This window comes from Helianthus annuus, chromosome 11 (assembly GCF_002127325.2).
Source record: "Helianthus annuus cultivar XRQ/B chromosome 11, HanXRQr2.0-SUNRISE, whole genome shotgun sequence".
Taxonomy (NCBI): Eukaryota; Viridiplantae; Streptophyta; class Magnoliopsida; order Asterales; family Asteraceae; genus Helianthus; species Helianthus annuus.
Window position 1 is genome coordinate 59,871,017 of NC_035443.2, and position 14,300 is coordinate 59,885,316.

Below are 14,300 nucleotides of genomic sequence, written 5' to 3' on the forward strand. Positions count from 1 at the left end.
AAACTATAGTGATCCTTGTACTCAGCTCATTATCATCCGAAGTTGTAACTATATTTTTCTTATATTGAAGTTGGTGATCGGTAGTTGCCATCACCCGAGGTTTTTTATGCCGGAGATCATACATTGATCAAGGGCTTTTTCCTCGTATAAATCATTGTGTCTTTGCATATTTCTCATAAAAGTGATCCTTTACTTTTATAATTAACCAAGCATCATACCCCGTTTACATAAAGTTTGGTTACATTATCCTTGTGTGATTTTTGACCAAAACATAAATCACTGGTTAATCTTTCAAATTTTCTACTACAAGAGAATTGGTTATTGAATAAATTAACTAAATTAGCAAATGAAGTAATAGAGTAAGGGGGAAGACTTAGCAGCCACTTAAGAGCTGATCCAGTAAGAGTGGATCCAAATCCTTTACATAGGCATGCTTCCTTCAGCTTTTCTGGGATAGGGTTGATCTCCATCCTCTCCCTGTATTGTGCTATGTGCTCCTCTGGATCCTTTGTACCATCATACAGCTTCATAGTAGGGATATGGAACCTTTTGGGTACCTCTGCATCACAAATTGGTGGTGCAAAGCGAGATACCTTGTGGCTTCCATCTGCAATTTCTAGGATAGGCTTGACTACCCCTGGAACACTTGAGATCATATCTTTTAGCTTCTGCAATTCTCTGGCCATAGCATGATTGACACCTGTATCATGCATGAATCCATGGTTAGTAGTAAGATGATTATTTAAAGTGTTACCTCCCATTGAGTTCAAGTTAGTGAATCCATATTGCTGGGATTCGGGGATAACGGAGGGACCAGTGGAAGCAATGGTCTGCATTGGAATGAAGTCCCCTTGATGGACATCTAGACTTCCTGTTTGCAAACTTTTTAAGGATCCTGGCATCTGGAAGGATCCTGGTATTTGGAAGGATCCTGGTATCTGGGATGATCCTGGAACGAAGGAGGATCCTTGAACCTGGGATGATCCTGGAACGAAGGAGGATCCTTGAACCTGGGATGATCCTGGAATAAAGTAGGATCCTTGAAACTGCTGTGCTCCCGGATAGGCTCCCGAATTCGTGAAGGATCCCATATGCTGGGGATAGGATCCTGCCGGCTGAAAGTGTGAGCCTGATGCCTGAGTCATTGCTGTCGATCCGAGGTGCAATCCTCTTGATTCTCCCATAATTTGCACGTCTAGAATTCCTGATGGCTGAGAAGTAATCATTGGAGTATCAAAGCTCAAGGATTTGGGCATCAGTGGGGAATGATCCTCTGCCGTTTTCTTTTGTCTTTTGAGATCTCCAATTTCCCTGAGGATCCTTTCATTACTTTCATCCTGCCGCTGCATACGATCCTTCATCTGCAAAATCAAAGTAAATACATGACTAGTACTGGGAATATAAGAATTCATAGCAGAAGAAGATGGAGGTTTAGAGTTAGTAGGAGTTGGTCTCTTCTCAGCATTCTTCTGGGATCCTGCCGGTGGAGGAGGCAGAGTGTTCTGAGACGAGGTGACTGCAGACATCGTCGTGGACATGTTTTTCAATGATGAAGCCATGTAATTCTTTGAAATGATTTCGAACAAAAGGTTTTTCTTATGAATGAAGCACCAATTGCCCCACGGTGGGCGCCAAACTGTTTTGGTCAAAAATCACACAAGGATAATATAACCAAACTTTATGTAAACACGGTATGATGCTTGGTTAATTATAAAAGTAAAGGATCACTTTTATGAGAAGTATGCAAAGACACAATGATTTATACGAGGAAAAAGCCCTTGATCAATGTATGATCTCCGGCATAAAAAACCTCGGGTGATGGCAACTACCGATCACCAACTTCAATATAAGAAAAATATAGTTACAACTTCGGATGATAATGAGCTGAGTACAAGGATCACTATAGTTTCGAGTGTCTAAGCGTGTGAGAATTGTGTTGTGTGTTCTTCCGAATGAGGAAGAGTGTTATATATACAAGTGTAGGTGACCTATTTTAGGTAAAAAGACTAATAATCAGCTCATTACCCCTTTAGAAATAAAAGTAAATCTAGCCTAAATTATCGCCCTTAAATCATGCCAGGTTTCTATATCCTTCACAACGTCTATCTCCGATTAAGCACATGCCATAGTTGTGAAGACGTGTCCTTTAATTGTGATGCTAAGAGCGGATCCTGCTAGTCATTCCTGTAAAACAACATTAAATTCAACGAAAGCAACTGTTAGCATGAGGATCCTATGATGGTCCGTGATCCTGATCCTGGGAGTCTGCTGAGGATCACTATCTGCCAAAGAAACAAGGATCACTGGTTAGGATCACATGTGAGGATCATGTATTGTAAAAATCCAGCCCTAACAGATAGTTAGTTACATTATCTTTGCTATAAATAGATGGGGGCGGATCAGTTTAAGGCACACAACTTTTCACTAACACTCTCGTACACTTTCACTCTCTAGCTTACTGCAAACACCACACTTGTATCCAAATTATATTGTAACACTTAGTCGATCCGCACCACATCCTGCACTGTATCCTGAAATTTGAAGCAATAAGAAGAACTAGGCAGCTACGATTGTCAGCTCCCGAGGTTTTATGCCGGCGATCTAGATTGATCAAGGGCTTTCCTCGTACATCTCGTGTCAACCCCCTTTACTTTTTGCTCATTGTTTGATCATAGATACAACTCAATATCCTGAGCCGTATCCTGAACACTGTTTTTCCAAACAACATAACTAGCATATTTTCAACACACTTTTTAGCACACTACCTCACTTAACTAATTTGATCACTTAATTGCTTCGGTGATTTTTGACCAAAACAATTTGGCGCCCACCGTGGGGCAAGTGGTGCTCTCTTTGATAAAATTTTTTGTGAAATCGCTAATTGGTTTTCTGTTTTCAAAACTTTTTGCCACATTGTTTACAATGGCCTCGAGATCAAACATGAGCTCCTCCACTGTGTCTGCTACAACTTCTGCTACTACTGGTCCGGTGCTTCCACCACCTCCTCCAAGGATGCAAACTTCTTCACAACCTCAGGATATTATCCCTACTCGGAATGTTCAGGGATCTGCTCCGATTTTGGCTTCTAATGATGAAATTCTAACCTTATTTGGAAGTGTGTAGGAACAAATGAGGCAGCAACAGGAAACAAACCAGATGCTGTTGAGGGAAATATAACTCCTGAAGTCCGGCTCGAGCAGATCTGCCGAGGATATCGTCACTCCACTACAGCCCAGAACTTTGAACTTTAGTTCAGCTGTGTATACTGAGGATAATAGGGGGAATATTGTGCCCAGCCTTCCTCAGAATCATACTCCTGAAATACCCTCCTCGGTTAGAATGTCAACCGTGAGGAGCTCAGGATATGCTTCAGGATATGGGCAGAATCCTCCGACTGGTAACGTGTCTAACAATAATAATACTATTGCCACTAACAGTGTTGGATCTTTGCAGGATACAGCCGTAACGTCAGCATTATCCAGGGAGCTTCAGAAGCTAAAGGATATGATATCCAGTGTACCTGGGGTGGTTCAGCCAATTCCTGAAGTATCCCAGGATAGCCACAGGATATCTCGGTTCGTACGTCCTATTTGCGATGCTGAAATCCCAAAAAGATTCCAGACTCCAAACATGAAGCTTTATGATGGAACCACGGATCCTGAAGAGCATTTTGCCCAGTATAGGGAGAGGATGGAGATCAACCCTATCCCTCCGGAGCTCAAGGAAGCTTGCCTGTGCAAGGGTTTCGGTTCTACTCTGACAGGATCAGCCTTAAAATGGCTGTTAAATGTTCCTCCGCATTCGATTACATCATTTGCTCACTTAGTGAATTTATTTAACAGTCAATTTTCTTGCAGTCGGAGTTTTGAGAAACTAACCAGTGATCTTTACAGGATAACTCAAGGGCCTCAGGAATCCTTGAGGGATTATGTGAACAAATTCAGTCCAGAATCCTTGGATATCCCACATCTTGATGTTGCAACAGCCGTGCAAGCTTTTAAGATGGGGTTGCAAAAGGAATCTCAGCTTTATCAGGATCTTGTAATGAATCCCTGCAGGAATCTCGACGAGGCTCGTAACAGGGCTCTAAGATATATTCGATTGGAGGATGACAAGAAAATGCAAGAAAGGATGAATGCATCCTCAACATACGAATCGACTAACAGGAAGTCGGAATCCTCGTACAAACCATACCGCTCCAAGCCATATGGCAGAAATGATAACAAGAGAGTGAATGCTGTCGAAGACGAGGATCCTGAAGAATATCCTGAATTATCCGAATATTGTTTTTCTGTTAATATACCTGAACTAATGTATGCTATGCAGGGTTTGGGAGATAAAGCCAGGTGGCCTCGGAAGAATCAACAAAAAGCTGATTGGAAGGATAAATCCAAATGGTGTGCCTTCCATGAGGATTTCGGACATGTTACGGAGGATTGCATTGCCTTGAGGAAGGAAATAAGCTATCTTCTGAGCAAGGGATATTTAAAAGACCTCTTGGGAAGGAAGAAGAATAAAGGTCAGGATACTGAGAAGGATCCTGAACGAGCAGCCTTACCTCCCGCGGATGCCAAGATAATCAACTTCATTTCGGGAGGATCCGACATTTGTGGGACTTCGTATTCGGCGGCGAAGAGACATGCAAAAGAAGCTAAGGCTGAGAGGGGAGACAAACCTGTCAGGATGACTACCCTCACAACTGACAAAATGATCACGTTTGATGCTGATGACAGGGATACTGTCCAGGATCCTCATCATGATGCTCTGGTAATAACGTTATATGTGGCTAACCATTTTGTACGCAGGATACTGGTTGATAATGGCAGTTCCATCAATATAATCCAACTAGAGACTCTGAAGAGAATGAATGTGTCTCCGATGGATATCATTTCGAAGTCTTCTGTGCTCGTTGGTTTCAGTGGAGAAGCTAAGAACACGGTGGGAGAAATAAAGTTGCCGGTATATGTTAAAGGAGTCAACTCGATACAACGTTTCTGTGTGATGGATTCTCTATCCTGCTATAACATCATACTGGGAAGACCTTGGATCCATGATATGAAGGCCATACCATCAACATATCAACAATGCATCAAGATCCCTACCCCTTGGGGAGTTGTCAAAGTCGATAGCGATCAGCAGGAGGTGAAAGAATGTTACTCATCCTCAATGTAATCCTCGACCAAATCAAGTGCAGCATAGCAATTAAAGATGCGGGCCCAGGATATCGTGGAGAGTTTGGAGCAGGATGTGAAGAAAGTTATCCTGGATCGGGATGACCCTGATATCTCGGTGCTCGTAGGAACCAATATCCCTCAGGATATTGAAGATCAATTAACTAACTTTTTGAAATGCAGGATGTCAACATTTGCATGGAAGCATGAGGATATGACATGTATATCCAAAGACGTTATTACTCACAAGCTTGGAATTGACAAGTCATTCAAGCCTATACAACACAAGAGAAGGAAATTCGCCCCTGAGCGGAATGCAATTATACAAGAGGATGTTGAAAGATTATTGAAGTCCAAGATGATCAGAGAAGTCAAATTCCCTAGATGGCTAGCAAATGTGGTAGTGGTTCAAAAGAAGAATGGGAAGTGGAGAGTTTGTGTAGACTACACAGACGTGAACAAAGCTTGTCCAAAAGACCCATTCCCTCTGCCTCATATAGACTCGATGGTGAATGCCACTGCCGGTCATGAAATGTTAACCTTCATGGATGCATCCTCGGGATTCCAGCAGATCCAAATGGAACCTTCAGACCAGGAGGATACTGCTTTCATGACACCAACAGGTATTTACTGTTATACTGCTATGCCTTTTGGTTTGAAAAATGCAGTTGCAACGTATCAGAGATTGGTGAACATGATGTTTAAAGACAAACTGGGGGACACCATGGAGGTGTACATTGACGATATGGTAGTCAAATCCAAGAAGGCTGAGGATCATCTCCAGGATATTAAGGGAGCATTTGATATCGTAGACCAGTACAATATGAAACTAAATCCTGCAAAGTGCCATTTTGGAGTGGGGGCAGGAAAGTTTTTAGGATACATGGTGACAAAAAGAGGGATAGAGGCAAGCCCGGAGCAGATCAAAGCTATCCTGGATATAAAGTCACCCTCGAATATGAAGGATGTTCAGCGGTTAACAGGACGAGTGGCAGCCTTGAATAGATTTATCTCAAGATCCTCGGAAAAATGTAAAGAGTTCTATGATATCTTGAAAAAGAATAAGAAATTTGAATGGGGTGAGAAGCATGAAGCAGCCCTGCAGGAATTAAAGCAGTATCTCTCAACCGCGCCTCTATTGATGAAGTCTGAAGATGGTGAACCATTATCCCTGTATCTTGCAGTATCAGGGAATGCAGTAAGTGCGGTCCTTGTAAAGGATCACGAAGGTCAGCAGTATCCTGTTTATTATGTTAGCAAAAGTTTGTTAAATGCTGAAACTAGATATTCTCACCTAGAAAAGTTAATACTGGCTCTAGTTATGGCATCAACAAAGCTTAGACATTATTTTGAGACACATAGGATTCATGTTAAAACTAACTATCCTGTTAAGAATGTGCTTAGGAAACCTGAGATGTCGGGTAGAATGGCTAAGTGGTCGGTAAAATTAGGTGCCTATGATCTAATATATGAACCTAGAAATGCAATAAAGTCTCAGGCTCTAGCAGACTTTGTGGCTGATTTCAGTAGTGATATTCAGAATGAAGTAGACCTAGAAGTGCAATAGCTAGGAGAAAACTTAGAATCCTGGACATTATGTACTGATGGTGCATCTAATGTAAGAGGGGTAGGTTTAGGTATACTACTAAAATCGCCATAGGGGGACATAATACCCCAGGCTATTAGGTGTGAATTTCCTGCTACCAATAATGAGGCAGAATATGAAGCTTTGATTGCAGGATTAGAATTGGCTAAGAATATGAATATCAAGAATTTGCAAGTATATGTTGATTCCTTGTTAATTACTAATCATTTTAATGGATCCTACGCAGTCAAGGGTGGGAAATAAATCGAATACCTCGGTATTCTCAAAAAATTAGCAGGATATTTCGATATTTTTACACTTGAACAGGTACCAAGAGAGGATAACGCCGAAGCAGACGCATTGGCAAACTTGGGGTCATCAATCAGGATACCAGACGGGACCCCAATACCAATATTACATATCCTGTATCCTGCAACGAATCCTCAGGATAAAGAAGTAGCAGGTATTCAGGATCCTGGAACGGTGTATCCTGAAGAGGATCCTAAATCCTGGACGGCTCCAATCATGAGATATCTCAAGGAAGGACATATCCCCGGAGATGAAAATCCTAAGGCGTTTAGGATGAAGGTATCACGATTCACTATTATAAATAAAATTTTATACAAGAAATCTCTTGCAGGACCATACCTGAGATGCTTTGAGGATCCTGAAGCCAAAGAAGTACTTCAGGATATACACGAAGGGGATTGTGGTAACCATACTGAGGGCAGGTCATTATTCTCAAAAGTGTTGAGGATATGATATTATTGGCCAACAATGAGAAAAGATGCCGCAGAATATGCTCGAAGATGTGATGCATGTCAGAGACATAGTAACATATTACATCAGCCTGCTGAACCGCTATATCCTATTGTTTCCCCTTGGCCATTTATGAAGTGGGGTATGGATATAGTAGGAAAGCTTCCAAAGGCTTCAGGAGGGAAGGTTTTTATGTTGGCAATGACAGATTATTTCTCCAAATGGGTTGAACCCGAGGCATTTGTTCAAGTTAGGGATCAATAAGTAGTATCCTTCATAAAGAGAAATATCTTGACCAGATTTGGAGTACCAGCCGAGATAATCTGTGACAACGGTTCTCAATTCATTAGTAAAAGAACTACTGACTTCTGCAAGAGTTGGGGGATCAAAATGATAACATCTACTCCAGTACACCCTCAAGCGAATGGACAAGCAGAATCCTCAAACAAGATAATTGTCAACAATTTGAAGAAAAGACTTGAGGCTAAGAAGGGAAGATGGGCAGAAGAATTACCATTTGTCCTATGGGCTGACAGGACAACCGTGAAGAATGCTACTGGGCAAACTCCATTTTCCTTAGTATTTGGAGCAGAGGCAGTAATCCCGACAGAGATGGCGATACCTACAGCAAGATCCAACCTCTGGGATCCTGAGAAGAATCCTGAAGCCCTATGTCAAGAATTGGATACTATTGATGAGACAAGGGATGTGGCAAAGTTGAGAATGGCAGCATATCAACAAAGAATATCCAGAGCATATAATAAGAATATCAGGACCAGAAGATTTAAGGTTGGAGATTGGGTGTTAAGAAAGGCTTTTCAGAATACTACGAATCCTGCTGATGGGAAGTTGGCCCCAAAATGGGAAGGACCCTATGAGATTGAATCAGAATCCGGAAAAGGAGCATACCAGCTTAAGAATATGGAAGGGGATATACTACCAAGATCCTGGAATGCTATACATCTCAAAGCCTATTTCAAGTGAGTTTAGAATTTAATTTCTAACTCAAGATGGTATGAATTCTGTCTCTTTTGAATATACTTTATTTTATTTGAACCCAATACTAACTTAAGCATCGGAGGGGTGTTAGCCAAGCTAACACCCACCTTAGTTTCGGAATGTTTTGCAGTATATGCTTCGGGATATAGTTCCAGGATGCACACTCAGGATGTTTCGGAAGACTAGAGGATTGGCCCCCTTTCTCAGGAATAAGGGATCCTGATCCCTTCATAGGTTTAAAGGTATTCACCTTTCATCCGAATAGGGTTTAAACACCCCGCCTGGAGCGCAAGTTATTCGGGAATAGTTCAAGGTGGCGGGACCAGTCCACGTAAAAGTGGCTGACAATTTCGTTACTATTGGCTATATCCTGAATCCTAAAGGTATATGAGGATTGATCACCCTCTCTCACGAAAGGGTATTTTCATACTCTCTAAGGTTTAAAGGTTTTCACCTTTCTAAGTCTTGGAGTTTATACACTCCCGCCTGTAGCGCATGAAAATTTGGGATTATCCCCAGGACACTAAGGATTTATCTCCAGGATGTTTTCGGATTTTACCCCAATAACACAAGAACTGTCTACGCAGTCTAAGTAAGTTTTTCTAAGTATTGAAAGATTTTGTACACAGGGGACATTTCTCCTAAGGCAATTATGTAAGGCACTAAGAGTCAAGTTTGTACCAAGCATGCAAGGACTGGGGACATCCTGGTACAAGGAATTGCAAAAAGGATTGAAGTTTGAAACTAGGCTTATACTCTATTCCTGGTATGATCTTTCCTTTGAGAATCCTACGCAATTTGATTGAACTTTTGAAACCATGTCATCCTGATTAGGATATATCTTCAAGATATACCCTCAGAATATATTCTCAGGATATAATACAGGATATCTGTTTGGAATATTTGGTGTGCGGGACTTAAGTTTAAAATCAAAATGGAATTTGTTTATGAAAGCTAAGTAGACCATTTTATTCCTTTGAACACTTTAAACTATTTGAGGTCTTAAAAAGAACAAACTATTTTTTGAAACTCTATCCAGATTATGGGGATTTTGAGAAGATCTATTTGCCAAAGTTCTTTACAAGATATTGCTAAAAATATGGATTGAGGTATTTAAATGATTATACTAATTGATATCAAAACTAAACAGTATATAATGAAAGACTAAAGCATTGACAAAGGAAAATAAGTCAAAGGCAGGTCATATTATTAACATGTCAAAAGTTGTGCTTTTGGTTTCACCTTAAACTAATGCCCATCCACCAGAAGCACAATAGTTTCCTAACTAAGATTTACTTAACAGATTGAAGGTTTCGTCTCAAACCGAGACCCATCCGCCTTCAACTGTTATGTTGTTCAAAATATACCATACTGACTAATGACCAAGGGCTTCGTCCTGAAACCCAGGACCCATCCACCTTTGGCCATTATATTGTCTTAATGCAGGAAAGTAAATTGTTCTAAAACAGGAAAAGGAAATTGTTCAGGGATTATAAACCATAACCATCAAGTTTAAAAAAGTGGGCTCCGGCCTCGGCATAAACATCCATCATCGCCCACTTCGCTGCTTTCAAGGTGAAGCACCCTCTTTAGCCACTACTCCATCAGCACCTGCTCCAGCATCACCCCCGGGATTCTTCTCAGCATCAGCCGCTTCCTCCGCTGCCTTGGAAGGCTCTTCACCCGCAAGCTTGGCAGGATATTCAACGGGACTTCCCCCGAGGTCTTTCAGTTTTGCCTTCCAAGCCTTCACATTCCAGGAAGGGCATTCAAAGCCCAAAGTTTTGGCTTCATAAGCCATTTTTAGCCTGGCTTGTAGGAGGGAGACTACAACTGACCCCTTGAGACCTTCTCGGTAGGAAGTCTTATCCTGCTCGAATTGGAGTTGGGCGGCGTCCAGCTTGGCTTGGGCATTTTCATTGGCCTTGTTGACAGCAGCTTTGGCTTCTTGGGTCACGGCCTTGAACTTGTCTTCATAATGCTGAGATTGTGCTTTGGCGATCATCCCTTGGTCAGCAATGGTTTCTTCAGCTTTCTTGAGCTTGGCCTCCAGCATCTTGTTGAGCCCACACGCATTCTCATAAAGGAACATGAGGCGTTCCAGGCCCTACAACCAAAAGCACAGGTATCAACATATGTGTAAAATAACCAGTATATGCTGCAGGATATAGGTTAAGGATTTGAACCTGGTTAAGAAAGCCAGTCATGAAGCCGCTGGATTCAAGAAACCCGTGGTTTTCAAAGGGGAAGGTTTCAGATGAGGCTGGAGAGTCAGTCTCCTTTCTTTTGCGGGAACTTGAGGCACGTGGCTTAGTAGCAGGAGAGGGCTTAGGAACAACTGCCGTTTTAGGGCCGGATGCTGGTTTGGAAGTAGAGGCAGGTTTGCTGGGTTCTTTCTTCACCTGGACAGGAATGGGGTAACTATCCAATTCATCGAGATCAAAGACCTCTGGAGCTTTGACTGGTGCTGCTAAACAGGAAAAATATCTAAAACTTTACTCTTGTCTCTTACTTTAATGTTAATAAATGTGCAAAATTTATGAGATTCTTACCAGACATATCTGACGAGGAGTACTGGCTTGAACTTGGAAGATGCTGTGAAAAGGATCTGTCACAATCAGGCAACTGGTAGATCCGGTTGATTCGTTCTTGAGATTCTTCAGAAGGAGGAGCTAACTCTTTGAAGTTTGCTGCAAAAGGGAGAAATCAGGATATTAGCGCAGGATACATCACCAGGATACGTTTGGGGATATCTAAAAACCCTAAACCCTACTAGAGGTCAACCATTTCACCGGAAGGCTTTCGCCCTCGGGAATGGAATCCCGTCTAACAAAGAAGAATTTTCGTTGCCACCCATCCTCGTTTTTTGAAGCTTTGAGGATGAGGGGATTGCTAGAGGTTGAAAAAAGCAAGAAGCGACTATTGCCGTGAGATCGGAGGCGGTAAGCAAGTGGAAGGTCTTCGATACAAAGATCGGGGACGTGAAGGGTTTTGATTTGGTTAAGCACAATCAGCACTCTCCAGACCATAGGCATCGTCTGGGCAAAGCAGAGACCGGTAATTCGAAAGAACTCCATGATGAATTCCGGGAATGGATATCGGAGACCAAGAGAAAAAGGATATGATGAGAAGCAAATCCACTCCTCGGAACTTACGTCGCAACGAATGCTCCGGTCAAATGGACGGATAATCGCTGTGTCGGAAAAAGCACCGGAGGTTCTTAACGCGTTGATATCAGCATTATCGAAGGAGCACACCTCCTTCTCGGGATTTTTCAGCAGATTCTGGTTGACAAATGACGAAGTGGACTCGCCGGAGTGAGAACGTGTTCTGGTGGCCATCGGGAAATTTGAACGAGAAAAAGTTAAGAGATAAGAAGAGAAAAGTACCTGAGAATTCTGAGAGAGATGATCGTATATCAACAAGAAAGAGAGAAGATATAGGGGCTAAATGGATAGCCATTGAGTGAAAAACGCGTTGGGAGTTGCACAATGTCACTTCAAGCGTCAATCCGATTTAATTGCCTCGATGCACGAAATAAATCTTAAAATATATCCGTTGGAGTTGGTATACCAACAGATATATTTTGGGGACAATTGTTATGGGTCATTTTCTGAAACCATATCCTGACTAATATTCTGATTGTGATTGTTTATTTGTGATCAGGATACTGGACGGGGATATTGCTAACATCCTGGATAATATCCCGAGGTATATCAAATTAATCACGTGCAGGTTAAAGGCTGGGACTTGCTAACGGTCAATTGGACCTCCTCTCCTCAAGACTCGGGCGTATCTGTTGAGGGAGAGACGTTGAATCCGAAAGACTAGGTGTACAACGTTCGGCTAAGGAATATTCGTTGGATCCCGATTTTAGAGGATAGTTAGTTACATTATCTTTGCTATAAATAGATGGGGGCGGATCAGTTTAAGGCACACAACTTTTCACTAACACTCTCGTACACTTTCACTCTCTAGCTTACTGCAAACACCACACTTGTATCCAAATTATATTGTAACACTTAGTCGATCCGCACCACATCCTGCACTGTATCCTGAAATTTGAAGCAATAAGAAGAACTAGGCAGCTGCGATTGTCAGCTCCCGAGGTTTTATGCCGGGGATCTAGATTGATCAAGGGCTTTCCTCGTACATCTCGTGTCAACCCCCTTTACTTTTTGCTCATTGTTTGATCATAGATACAACTCAATATCCTGAGCCATATCCTGAACACTGTTTTTCCAAACAACATAACTAGCATATTTTCAACACACTTTTTAGCACACTACCTCACTTAACTAATTTGATCACTTAATTGCTTCGGTAATTTTTGACCAAAACATTTTCTGTTAAAAGTTTTACATTATCATCAGATTTTCAATAACTTTCCAGTTGTTTGGTGATGATATTTTTGAAAATAGAAAGCATACATGAAAAATAAAGAGGAAAGGAACAACAACAGTTGTAGCTAAAAATGTTTAATGTTATTACCCATTCATTATGTATCAAATCATCTGGCCTGGATTTCACCAACAAAACCGTGGACCATCCACCCAGGCTAGATAAGGCTATCTAACAGTTAAAGTTTCTATGCAGAAATTAAAGTGCAGGAAGGTTAATAGCAAACTGTGTAGAAGGATTCATTCTCAACGAATGGAAGGATCTTCTGATCTGTAAAGGCACTTGAGGAGTTATCTCTAACTCTATATTTTGCAATGATGATTATAGCAGGTCTTATCAGTGACGACAAGCAGTGTAACAACTAGTTACCAGCAGCAACGGCTAGTCCGCTTCTGACGGAAATATGACAGCTGTGAATCCTTATCACAACTGCCATATTGGGGGCAATTGTTAGGGCATGAATTTTATGCTAAGGATCATCTATCCTGAGACTGAGCGTGGATCACGGATCCTTAATGGATGATGCAGAGAGTCTGAGGATCCAGAGTCTAAGGATTACGAGTCTGAGGATCCTTAACAGAACTTATGTTTTCTAACAATTGTCACGTTTTTAATGTTTTAATGCAGATGATGGACGTAGTGGACTACTTCTTTGCTGGAATCTCGTGGAATATGCTTTTAGGCACGTGCATATTGAAGAAATAACCGTTAGTGGTGGTCATGGGTGACTTCCACCTTTTTCGGGAAGTTAGTTAGTTGTTATTTCTTATCTTTTTAAGGGGAAAACAGCTCATTAGAGACACAACTCGTGCACACCACAGAAAATACACACAAAACACGAATTCTCTGCAAACATTTAGCAAAAAACACACACTTACACTAGAAATTCATTGTATTGAGCTTGTTTTCTTCCGAAGTTGTACAAGGATCACTGCTGTTTTTGCAATATAGTTGGTGATCGGTAGTTTCCATCACCCGAGGTTTTTTATGCCAGAGATCTTCTAAAGATCAAGGGCTTTTTCCTCGTATAAATATCAGTGTTCATCGTTGATTTCATATACTTATCGTTCATACAATTAACCAAGCATCATACCTCACAAAATCAGATTTGGTTGCATTATCCTTGTGTGATTTTTGACCAAGACAATACCCCAGATGTCATCACGCACATAGACCTAGTATGTCAGAAATAGAAAATCTTTCAAACAAGATTTCAGGGGTTACCTATATATCCAAGAGATGTTCCCCACGTAATAAGCAAGAAATGATTTTAGGTTTAAATCCCAAACAAATCTACTAAATGTATAAAAACCTACCGGCATATCATCAGCGAGACTGCTTAACACCTTTTTAATCATTACAAATCTTTAGCATACCGTAACTGT